Source organism: Podarcis tiliguerta, assembly GCF_965153285.1.
Source record: "Podarcis tiliguerta genome assembly, chromosome: 18".
NCBI lineage: Eukaryota > Metazoa > Chordata > Lepidosauria > Squamata > Lacertidae > Podarcis > Podarcis tiliguerta.
Window position 1 is genome coordinate 5938937 of NC_139551.1, and position 12608 is coordinate 5951544.

Below are 12608 nucleotides of genomic sequence, written 5' to 3' on the forward strand. Positions count from 1 at the left end.
CAGCCCTGAGTGCTCACTGGAAGGACAGATCCTGAAGCTGAGGCTCCAATACTTTGGCCACTTCATGAGAAGAGAAGATTCCCTGGAAAAGACCCTGATATTGGGAAGATGGAGGGCACAAGGAGAAAGGGACAACAGAGGACGAGATGGTGGGACAGTGTTCTCGAAGCTACTAACATGAGTTTGACCAAGCTGCAGGGGGCAGTGGAAGACAGGAGTGCCTGGCGTGCTCTGGTCCAGGGGGTCACGAAGAGTCGGACACGACTAAACGACCAAACAACAACAACACACCCATGGATCGAGGGATGTGTGGGATATCGAAGCACCTGACTTGTGCAACAACTGGAATGTAGGGGTTTGCACAAAGGCAAGAACCACATACATTGCTCCTCACAGTTTTGACTCTCTTCCTCCCCACTCCTGGTCTGTCCCACCCACAACTTGGCAAACAGCCCCCCCGGGAATGTTGTTCCCTTGGAAATATCCTCTGGACTGAAAACTTTCCTCACTCCTGAAGGATGGGAACATTTAAAAAACCAGCTCGGACAGCAAAACTCTCCTGTGCTAAAATGTTTTTGTGTTTTGTGTCGTTGAGAGCTCTCCATACGGGCAAGGAAGGGAGGTTATTATCCGGACGTGGCTTCAAGTATGGGATATATGTTAAGAATATCAGTTACTCCCTTTGCTTGTGTGTGTTCAGGGGCCCAGATCTTTTGAAGCTAATTGGGGATTGGACCCCCAGCCTTTAGCACATTGCGGGAGGGATATAATTTCAAGGAGCAGGAAAGCCTCATTAGCGATGGCCTCTTAATCCCCTTTCGGCTTTGCCCTTGAACAAGAGCCCTGTGTAGTTTATGCAACTGTTAGGCTCGGTTTGCCCAATTTGTTTTAACAAATGGCTCTCGTTTGCCTCTGCCTGTCAGAAAATCACACGCGCAAACCGCCTTAAGGCCAAGGCTGTCGAAGCAATAACTGTGTTTAACTTAGGAAACAAAACAAAAAAGTGCAGTGAACAAGCCATTTCAGCTGCCACCTTAGATCAAGAACAGGACGTTAGACTAGATGGGTCTTTGGCCTAATCCTGCAAATCTTCCTTATATCCTTATGGATACTGTGGATGCCAATTGGAGCGATTGCAGGCCAGTGTTTCCCGGTTGTCAGTGTTTACACTACATTTTTTTTAGATTTGCCTTGAGAGAGTCTTTGAACCTCTGTTGTTGGCCACCAGCATTGTGCTTCCCATTTTAAAGTTCGGAATAGAGTAGTTGCTTTGGAAGAAGATAGTCAGGCATCCGCACAACATGGCCAGTCCTACGAAGTTGATGTTGAAGAATCAATGCTTCAACATCTTTGCTTCTTCCAGTACACTGGCATGAGTTCACCTGTCTTCATAGAATAGAGTTGGAAGAGACCACAAGGGCCATCGAGTCCAACCCCCTGCCAAGCAGGAAACACCATCAGAGCACTCCTGACATATGGTTGTCAAGCCTCTGCTTAAAGACCTCCAAAGAAGGAGACTCCACCACACTCCTTGGCAGCAAATTCCACTGTCAAACAGCTCTTACTGTCAGGAAGTTCTTCCTAATGTTGAGGTGGAATCTTCTTTCTTGTAGTTTGGATCCATTGCTCCCTGTCTGCTTCTCTGGAGCAGCAGAAAACAACCTTTCTCCCTCCTCCATGTGACATCCCTTCATATATTTGAACATGGCTATCATATCACCCCTTAACCTCCTCTTCTCCAGGCTAAACATGCCCAGCTCCCTTAGACGTTCCTCATAAGGCATCGTTTCCAGGCCTTTGACCATTTTGGTTGCCCTCCTCTGGACACATTTCAGTTTGTCAGTGTCCTTCTTGAACTGTGGTGCCCAGAACTGGACACAGTCTTCCCAGGTGATGTGTAGAATTTTTTGGAGACACCGATGATGGAATCTTTCGAGGAGTTGGAGGTGGCGTTTATAAGAAATGCGCTAAGAGGAAGGCATGTTTGGCAAACCCTCACCGGGATCAACTCCCACCCGGAAACCTATGTCCCAACTGTGGAAGGACGTGTGGATCCAGAATTGGCCCCCACAGTCACTTACAGACTCACTGTTAAGACCGTGTTTATGGAAGACAATCTTACTCAACTATGAGTGATCACCAAAGAAGAAGAAGAGGAAGAAGAAGGTTTTCATTTTCCTACAATAAGCAGGGTCTAGGCTAGACAACATATAGGTCCCCTTCCAGCTCAATGAACCCAATATGATTGTATGAATCTTTGGGGGTCATCAGAAAGTTACCAGGCATTTCCCAGTGAATTGCCTCGTCGTCCAACCCAGTGTGATGGCCTGGGAGGAGTTGTCCAGAGGAGGGCAACCAAAATGGTCAAAGGCCTGGAAATGATGCCTTATGAGGAACGGCTAAGGGAGCTGGGCATGTTTAGCCTGGAGAAGAGGAGGTTAAGGGGTGATATGATAGCCATGTTCAAATATAGAAAAGGATGTCACATAGAGGAGGGAGAAAGGTTGTTTTCTGCTGCTCCAGAGAAGCGGACACGGAGCAATGGATCCAAACTACAAGAAAGAAGATTCCACCTCAACATTAGGAAGAACTTCCTGACAGTAAGAGCTGTTCGACAGTGGAATTTGCTGCCAAGGAGTGTGGTGGAGTCTCCTTCTGTGGAGGTCTTTAAGCAGAGGCTTGACAAACATATGTCAGGAGTGCTCTGATGGTGTTTCCTGCTTGGCAGGGGGTTGAACTCGATGGCCCTTGTGGTCTCTTCCAACTCTAGGATTCTATGATTCTATGACTCAGGTTCGGACTTGGAACCAGGGGAGTCTCAGTCTGCACTGGATTCTTTGCCTCAGGCATCATCTGAACCAAGCCTGGGGCCTGATACTGAAGAGCCCCAGTCTGCACAGGTTCCCCTGCAACAAGCACCAGCTGGGCCGAGTCAGGGGCCTGAGCCTGCCCTGGCTCCAGATGCGGGGATGACCTCGTTGCCTCCAGCTGGGCCATCACTTACAGCTGCTCCACTACCAGTTGGGTCAGGAGAGGCTGAGGCGGCCCCTGGGTCTGGTAACCCACCGACGTCTCCCAAGCTGCAGAGACTAAGGTCTGAGAGAAGGAGAGACCTGAGTACTTGCAAGAGGAGTGCTTGGCTTCGGGCAAGACAGGGTGGTGAGTCGCTGGGGGATCAGGACTGGCCTTTACCCCGACAAAGATAAAAGGCTGTCGGACCCTGCCCCAGGTTGCGGGAGCAACATTGCTGTATGCCAGACCCTGCCTGAGATCCTGTACCTGTCCTTGCCTGGTTTCCTGCCTCATGACCTGCCTTGGCCCTGTCAGACTGACTCCTAGCTGAACCTACAGATTCTGGATTGGATCTGGACCATAGTTCTTGGGTTACCCCCAGGCCCAGCACACCCATCTTCTTCCAAGCATTTGCACATCCCGGCTCCCTGCTTCCTCCTCCTGCATCCAAGCACCAAAAAAGGCCGTGGGGCTTGGATGGAGCCGAAAGGGCAGGGGGATCAGATGCCGGGGTGCGTGCAAAATCCAGGGTTTGCAGAAGTACAAAAGTTATTTTGAAAGGGAAGTGTAAAAGAGCCTCTGCCCACAGACAACAACCCAATGAAAAATCTGCATGTTCAGTAGTCCAATACAGTAGTACTTTGGTTCTCAAACTTGATCCGTTCCAGAAGTCCGTTCCAAAACCAAAGCGTTCCAAAACCAAGGCGTGCTTTCCCATAGAAAGTAATGCAAAATGGATTAATCTGTTCCAGACTTTTAAAAACAACCCCCAGGAACAGCAATTGAACATGAATTTTAGTATCTAAACGAGACCATTGATCCATTAAATGAAAGCAATAAACAATGTACTGTGGTACCTCAGGTTACAGATGCTTCAGGTTACATACGCTTCAGGTTACAGACTTCGCTAACCCAGAAATAGTACCTCAGGTTAAGAACTTTGCTTCAGAATGAGAACAGAAATTGCGGTGTGGCGGCAGCAGGAGGCCCTATTAGCTAAAGTGGTGCCTCAGGTTAAGAACGGTTTCAGGTTAAGAACAGACCTCCAGAACAAATTAAGTACGTAACCAGAGGTATCACTGTGCTGCAGTAACACAATCAATCAACCAGTAGCTGAACTGGGTTCCACGCAGTCACAAAAAGGAAATGAAAAGGAGCCGCAGAAACAAAAACGCAAAATAGCGAAAACAGACAAACCTCAGCGTAACACTCAAAATGCAGCATGTTCGGCTTCCGAAAAATGTTTGCAAACCGGAACACTTACTTCCGGGTTTGCAGTGTTTGTGTTATGTATTAAGATTAGTAGCAGTTCTCACTCAGGGCCACCAGTATGTAAATGAAGGATTGACAACTGTCGCTCCTGATTGGATAGCCAGTTGTGAGTTGTTACTGTTTCACTGTACTTGTTGTTGTTGTTGTTTAGTCGTTTAGTTGTGTCCGACCCTTCGTGACCCCATGGACCAGAGCACGCCAGGCAGTTCTGTCCTCCACTGCCTCCCGCAGTTTGATCAAACTCATGCTGGTAGCTTCAAGAACACTGTCCCACCATCTCGTCCTCCGTCGTCCCCTTCTCCTTGTGCCCTCCATCTTTCCCAACATCAGGGTCTTTTCCAGGGAGTCTTCTCTTCTCATGAGGTGGCCAAAGTCTTGGAGCCTCAGCTTCACGATCTGTCCTTCCAGTGAGAACTCAGGGCTGATTTCCTTAAGAATGGAGAGGTTTGATCTTCTTGCAGTCCAGGGACTCTCAAGAGTCTCCTCCAGCACCATAACTCAAAAGCATCAATCCTTCGGCGATCAGCCTTCCTTATGGTCCAGCTCTCACTTCCATACATCACTGCTGGGAAAACCATAGCTTTAACTATATGGACCTTTGTCTGCAAGGTGATGTCTCTACTTTTTAAGATGCAGCCAGCTAGGTTGCAATCAGTCTGATTCCAGGAGAAGTTCTAACCGCTGCAATAAAGAGCTAAGAATCCAACAGAGCTGTGCCCTTAGCCCACCTTTTCCACTATTCAACAGTTTGGGTTCTAAGTTGTTTGAGTACCAAGGCGTTTGAGAACCAAGGTAGTAGGAGAGGAGGGGGGAATGTTATGTTGTGGGTGAACATATCGGACGACACAGCGATTCTTCAAACAGCTCTTGTTTATTCACAGGCCAGAACAGAACTGAACTGAAGGGTTCAGCCAGCCTGCTTATATAGAGCTCCAGTACAATGTAACTGTAACAATTTTCTAAAACTGTCCAATCATTGAACGTCACTTTCGATCCCTTATTTGCATAACTATCTACAGTATCCCCCTGCTGGCCCAGGGTGAGAACTTCAGTACATAACAGGGAATGGGAAACCAGGGGACAGACGGAATGGAGTACAGTGGTGCCCCGCAAGACGAATGCCTCGCAAGACGGGAAACCCGCTAGACGAAAAGGTTTTTCGTTTTGGAGGTGCTTCGCAGGACGAATTTGCTATGGGCTTGCTTTGCAAGACGAAAATGCCTTGCGATTCCTGGGTTTTTTCCCCCTCCCCCCCTTTTCCCCAAGCCCCTAAGCCGCTTAACAGCTGTTCGCTAAGCCGCTTAACAGCTGATCTAAGCCGCTTATCAGCTGATCCAAGCCGCTAATAGCCTTTTAGCAGCTAATCCGCTAATGCCTTAAGCCTTTAATAGCCGCTAATAGCCTTTTAGCAGCTAATCCGCTAATCCCCTAAGCCTTTAATAGCCACTAATAGCCGCTAAACCGCTAATAGCGCTAATCCGCTAATGGGCTTGCTTCGCAAGACGAAAAAAACCGCAACACGAAGAGACTCGTGGAACGGATTCTTTTCGTCTTGCGAGGCACCACTGTACTTTGGATGGAGGACATGGCCGGCTGACGCTCTGAACAGAAAGATGCCTTTTGGACCTCCCTTCTTGCCTCTGAAGAGAGAGGCTCCTGTCCACATTGCTTGTGCAACAGTCCATCAACTCTGCCTTCCCAGGGGCCAGGGGGTTTTGCTGCACAACATCCCAGCTGGTCCTCTGGGAGCTGTTACTCCGTTGTCGTGTCAACTCTTTGCCAGATCCACCCTTCTTCCTTAGCCAGGACTGGCTTTGCAATTCTTGCTTCCCTAGAATACACTTAAGGGCTTTCGCCTGTTTGGAACAGCCTACTTAATCTCCTCTTCTGTGGTCCTTTCCACCTCTGCTGCTGAAACGGCCTCCGCTTCTTTTCCCACACTTTGGACTCATCCATTCCTCAAAATGTTTACAGTCTTAAAAGCCTGCTTCTGCTCGCTTGCTTACTCTATCTTCGGCCTCCCCGCCTGACCCATCGTGGCTTCCATTGATCCCTAGCTGCCAACGTTTCCCTTTTTTTAAAGGGAAATTCCCTTATTCCGAATAGGCTTCCTCGCAAGAAGAGGGAAAAGTTGACAGCTACGCATTCATCATTGAATTCTGGCGCTGGAGGAGACTCTTGAGAGTCCCATGGACTGCAAGAAGATCAAAGCTCTCCATTCTGAAGGAAATCAGCCCTGAGTGCTCACTGGAAGGACAGATCCTGAAGCTGAGGCTCCAGTACTTTGGCCACCTCATGAGAAGAGAAGACTCCCTGGAAAAGACCCTGATGTTGGGAAAGATGGAGGGCACAAGGAGAAGTGGACGACGGAGGACGAGATGGTTGGACAGTGTTCTCGAAGCTACCAACGTGAGTTTGACCAAACTGCGGGAGGCAGTGGAAGACAGGAGTGCCTGGCATGCTCTGGTCCAGGGGGTCACGAAGAGGCGGACACAACTAAACGACTTAACAACAACAACATTCATTGATCTCCCCTCTCTTCTGGCTCATCAGGTACAAACCACACCCTCATCCCCAATTTCCCAGCTGGTTTGGTCAGTGCTCCCCGCACTCTTCGTTCCAGGTCTTTGAAGCCACTGGTTCGAGTCCTACCCTCTGGTGGCAATTTTTCACTGCGGACTCAGCAGCAGGGACACGAAGCTACAAGCGAAATAAAGGAGCTGAAATATGGAGCCAGCTGTGTTCATCCTCCGAGTCTGGAGCTGATATTAATTAGCTGTTTTAATTTTAATGTTTTTACGCTGCTGCCTTCTGCGTTTGATTTTTGGGATAGTATCGGAATTTATTGCTTTGGATTTTAGACTGGGTGTCTCATATGTTCTGGTTTTATCTGATGCAGGCCACGTCCAGCTTACATTTTTTGTGCTTAGAAGATCAGCAACTTGCCTTCTAGGACAATGTCCAGTTTAGAAAGGAAAGCAGGGTGCGGATGATTATTAAAGTTCTTATCTCGGTTGAATCAGGATTCAGGCAGGGCTGAGATGCAGAGGCAAAAAACTAACTCTGTTTAACAAATTTCACTCGGTAAGTTCAAAAACCTCTGGAAAAACCCAGAAGCAGTTCCCATAAAGCCTTGACACAGTCGTTCATGTGCTGCTTGCTTTATGGATAGACTACTGCAATGCCCTTCATGTGGGGCTTCCCTCGCCGTTGACCCAGAACTGGCAGAATGCTGCAGCACAATTGCTGACAGAAGTGAGCCCTTGTTAGAATGCAATGCCTGTGCTCATAGATCTACACTGCTTGCTGATTTGCTGCTGGACCAGGTTTGTGGTTTTGCTAGTAGCATATAAAGCCCTTAACAACTTGAGACCAGTTTACTTACGAGATCTGGGCACCACAGTTCAAGAAGGACACTGACAAACTGGAACGTGTCCAGAGGAGGGCAACCAAAATGGTCAAAGGCCTGGAAATGATGCCTTCTGAGGAACGGCTAAGGGAGCTGGGCATGTTTAGCCTGGAGAAGAGGAGGTTAAGGGGGGATATGATAGCCATGTTCAAATATATAAAAGGATGTCACATAGAGGAGGGAGAAAGGTTGTTTTCTGCTGCTCCAGAGAAGCGGACACGGAGCAAGGGATCCAAACTACAAGAAAGAAGATTCCACCTAAACATTAGGAAGAACTTCCTGACAGTAAGAGCTGTTTGACCGTGGGATTTGCTGCCAAGGAGTGTGGTGGAGTCTCCTTCTTTGGAGGTCTTTAAGCAGAGGCTTGACAACCATATGTCAGGAGTGCTCTGATGGTGTTTCCTGCTTGGCAGGGGGTTGGACTCGATGGCCCTTGGGGTCTCTTCCAACTCTATGATTCTATGTTCATAGAATCATAGAATTGTAGAGGGACCCCAAGGGCCATCTAGTCCAACCCCCTGCAATGCAGGGAACTCAGCTAAAGCATCCAGCCCAGATGTGGCTGTTTAAAGTAGGACAAGACTGCTTTAAATATTAGGGATGCTACTGGAATACACCCCTAGAGGGCAGCATTTCTCAATCGGGTTCAAAACAGGTGAGATCACTCCATCCCCTAAATTCACCTTTTAACAACAACAACAACGGTTTTATTATTTATACCCCACCTTTCGCGTCTTTGTCTTTATCCCCTGGGGGACGAGGAGTCAGGGATAGTGGCAGTGGGGAATTGGTTAAATCTGCATTTAAACAATGCGGGTGGCACTGTGGGTTAAACCACAGAGCCTTGGGCTTGCCGATCAGAAGGTCGGCGGTTCGAATCCCTGCAACAGGCCGAGCTCCCGTTGCTCGGTCCCTGCTCCTGCCAACCTAGCAGTTCGAAAGCACGTCAATGTGCAAGTAGATCAATAGGTACCACTCTAGTGGGAAGGTAAATGGCATTTCTGTGTGCTGCTCTGGTTTCACCAGAAGCAGCTTCGTCCGGCTGGCCACATGACCCAGAAGCTGTATGCCAGCTCCCTCGGCCAATAAAGCGAGATGAGCACCGCAACCCCAGAGTCGGCCACGACTGGACTTAATGGTCAGGGGTTTGCCTTGTACATTTATACAGTGGTACCTCGGGTTAAGGACTTAATTCGTTCCGGAGGTCTGTTCTTAACCTGAAACTGTTCTTAACCTGAAGCACCACTTTAGCTAATGGGGCCTCCTGCTGCCGCTGCACTGCCGGAGCATGATTTCTGTTCTCATCCTAAAGCAGAGTTCTTAACCTGAAGCACTATTTCTGGGTTAGTGGAGTCTGTAACCTGAAGCGTATGTAACCTGAGGTACCACTGTGGTACCTCACAGTGTATACACCCACACCCACACACATATATATATGAAATTATTAATAATAAAAATAATACAGTGGCACCTCAGGTTAAGTACTTAGTTGGAGGTCCATTCTTAACCTGAAACTGTTCTTAACCTGAGAACAGTTTACTTTAGGTACTTACTTTAGGTAATGGGGCCTCCTGCTGCCGCCGCGCCGCCGGAGCACAACTTCTGTTCTCATCCTGAAGCAAAGTTCTTAAATCGAGGTACTATTTCTGGGTTAGCAGACTCTGTAACCTGAAGCGTATGTAACCCGAGGTACCACTGTATAAGAAGACCTTAGGATTCCTATAACAGTTTCCAACAGAGGCATGACGGAAAGCACTTTTGGCCCATTCGTCAGTCGAACCCTCCACAGCTGCCCTTTCCTTTCCGGCCGGCGTTGGGAGATAAGCGCCCGGCTTTGCTGAAGTGGAAGCTGGATGGAACAAGCATGTGGCCCGGCTGCCTCTCACCCGTCACCCGCCTGCTCCAGCTACCAGGCCTGTCGCTTCATCACCTTGCAAATGTCAGCAACTCCCTCACGTGTGCTTTCGTTATTTCTCTCTCGGTGTGTGTATATTGGGGGGTGGGGGTGTTTAACTTTCCAAAATAGGCCTTGCTGCTCTGAGAGCAGAGATAGATGTGCGAAAGCCCAGTCTGGGCCGGAACGTGGCAAAGAAATTCCGGCCGCTGCCCAGCCGCATCGCGGGTCAAGGTTTGGATCCAAGCTTTGTTGCTCTTCGGTAAGCTCCCAGATGACCCAGGTGGAATCTACATGCCTATTGAAAAAAACACTGTGAAAATGGGTTGGTTTATTTTTTTTTTAAGTTTTGAAAATTACATCGAATTTTGCGTAGCTCACTGCCGCCATCTAGTGCCAAATTTGTATATTGCACACCACATTTAAAACATTTTACTGGCTGCTGTATTGCTGAGTCCCCATTTACTGAGCATGTGTCTTCACCTGTTTCATACCATCCAACATTTCTCCAATGAAAATAGGGACATCCTATTCTATTAATGTATTAATAAATTAATATATCAATATATCAATATTAATATATTGATATATTGGTATTAATATTATACCCCACCCATCTGACTGGGTTGGCCCAGCCACTCTGGGCAGCTTCCAACATAGATAAAAACATAATGAAACATAAAGCATTAAAAATATTTCTCTGTACCTGGCTGCCTCCAGGTGTCTTTTATAGTCTTTGTATAGTTACTTATCTCCTTGGCTTGGGGGTTGCATAATTCAAGGGCTTTTTTTCAGCCGGAAGTCACCAGAACCCAGTTCTGGCACCTCTCTATGCCCTCCAACATTTATGTGATGAAAATAGGGACGTGCTAAGGAATAGGGGTCACGGGTGGCGCTGTGGGTTAAACCACAGAGCCTAGGACTTGCCGATCAGAAGGTCAGTGGTTCGAATCCCCGCGACGGGGTGAGCTCCCGTTGCTCGGTCCCTGCTCCTGCCAACCTAGCAGTTTGAAAGCACATCAAAGTGCAAGTAGATAAATAGGTACCGCTCCGGCGGGAAGGTAAACGGCGTTTCTGTGCGCTGCTCTGGTTCGCCAGAAGCGGCTTAGTGCTGCTGGCCACATGACCCGGAAGCTGTACGCCTGCTCCCTCGGCCAGTAAAGCAAGATGAGCGCCACAACCACAGAGTCGGTCACGACTGGACCAAATGGTCAGGGGTCCCTTTACCTTTAAGGGAAAGCAGGACATTCCAAGATCAAATCGGAAACCAGGACAGCTTCTGTAAATCTGGGACTGTCGCTGGCTAGATCCAGCTGCCCAAATTCACCCTGTGGAATCCATAGACAGCGATCAGTTCTGAGGCTGAGCTAGATGGATACAACCCACATATACAGTGGTACCTCGGGTTACAGACGCTTCAGGTTACATCTGCTTCAGGTTACAGACTCCGCTAACCCAGAAATATTACCTCAGGTTAAGAACTTTGCTTCAGGATGAGAACAGAAATTGTGCTCCGGCTGCGCGGCAGCAGCAGGAGGTCCCATTAGCTAAAGTGGTGCTTCAGGTTAAGAACAGTTTCAGGTTAAGAACGGACCTCCAGAACGATTTAAGTTCTTAACCCGAGGTACCACTGTATTGTCTGTTTGGCACTCCTTCCAGACAGATGTTGCGAAAAAGTGAAGTAAGAGAGTTTTCGGCCGCTGCCCTGCCATCAACACCCTGAATTATTAAATCGGCCCTTTTGAAATACGGAGTTTGAATTGCGATGGTTATTGCCTTAGAACTGGGCCACAACGGAAACATTTGCTCATTCGTACCGTTGACTCACACACTTCTGATGTCATAATTGTCTCTCTCTTTCTCTCTCCCCGCCGAACGACAAGATGGCAACCAGAGCAGTTCTAAAAATAGACACATCTAATTTTAATGGAGGGTGTTACAAACGTCCTTCATAGTGAATGACGGGCCGACGACACCACACACATCTACCAAGAGTTTGGGGGCAGAGTTATTCCTTAAACATTAAAAAGAATCATACAATCTCAACGGGAAGGGATTGATGCTTTTGAATTCTGGTGCTGGAGGAGACACTTGAGAGTCCCATGGACTGCAAGAAGATCCAACCTCTCCATTCTGAAGGAAATCAGCCCTGAGATCCTGAAGCTGAGACTCCAATACTTTGCCCACCTCATGAGAAGAGAAGACTCCCTGGAAAAGGGAGAAAAGCTACAGGGAACCAGGCAGAGGGCCTTCTCGGTAGTGGCACCCGCCCTGTGGAAAGCCCTCCCATCAGATGTCAAGGAAATAAACAACTATCTGACTTTTAGAAGACATCTGAAGGCAGCCCTGTTCAGGGAAGTTTTTAATGTGTGACATTTTCTTGTATTTTTAATCTTTGTTGGAAGCTGCCCAGAGTGGCTGGGGAAACCCAGCCAGATGGGCGGGGTACAAATAATAAATTATTATTATTATTATTATTATTATTACTGCCAGCGCAGCACACGGAACGCCGTTTACCTTCCCGCTGGTAAGCGGTCCCTATTTATCTACTTGCACCCGGGGGTGCTTTCGAACTGCTAGGTTGGCAGGCGCTGGGACCGAGCGACAGGAGCGCACCCCTCCGCGGGGATTCGAACCGCCGACCTTTCGATCAGCAAGTCCTAGGCGCTGAGGCATTTACCCACAGCGCCACCGGCGTCCCTATGATTCTAATAGTAATAGTAATAACTGCTTTCAACATTTTCTGCCACTACCGCCCAAGGCAGCTCCCTTGTTCCTGCCCTGTCTCCACACTGGTCAAAGAAAGCATGGCTTTGCTCCGATGTTGACGTTATCTAATCAGGCCTTGTGCTGAACATGGGTCCTGGTGCTTGGGAGGCCACACACAGTGCGGATTCGATGTACCGGGGAAGCCTCCCTCGATCTCCAGCCAGACTTCAGTCATCACCTTGTCAAGATAAGCCTTGGAGGTCACACAAGGAGAAAAGCTCATTGCAGCAGCCGTTGGGATGGAAGATCTCA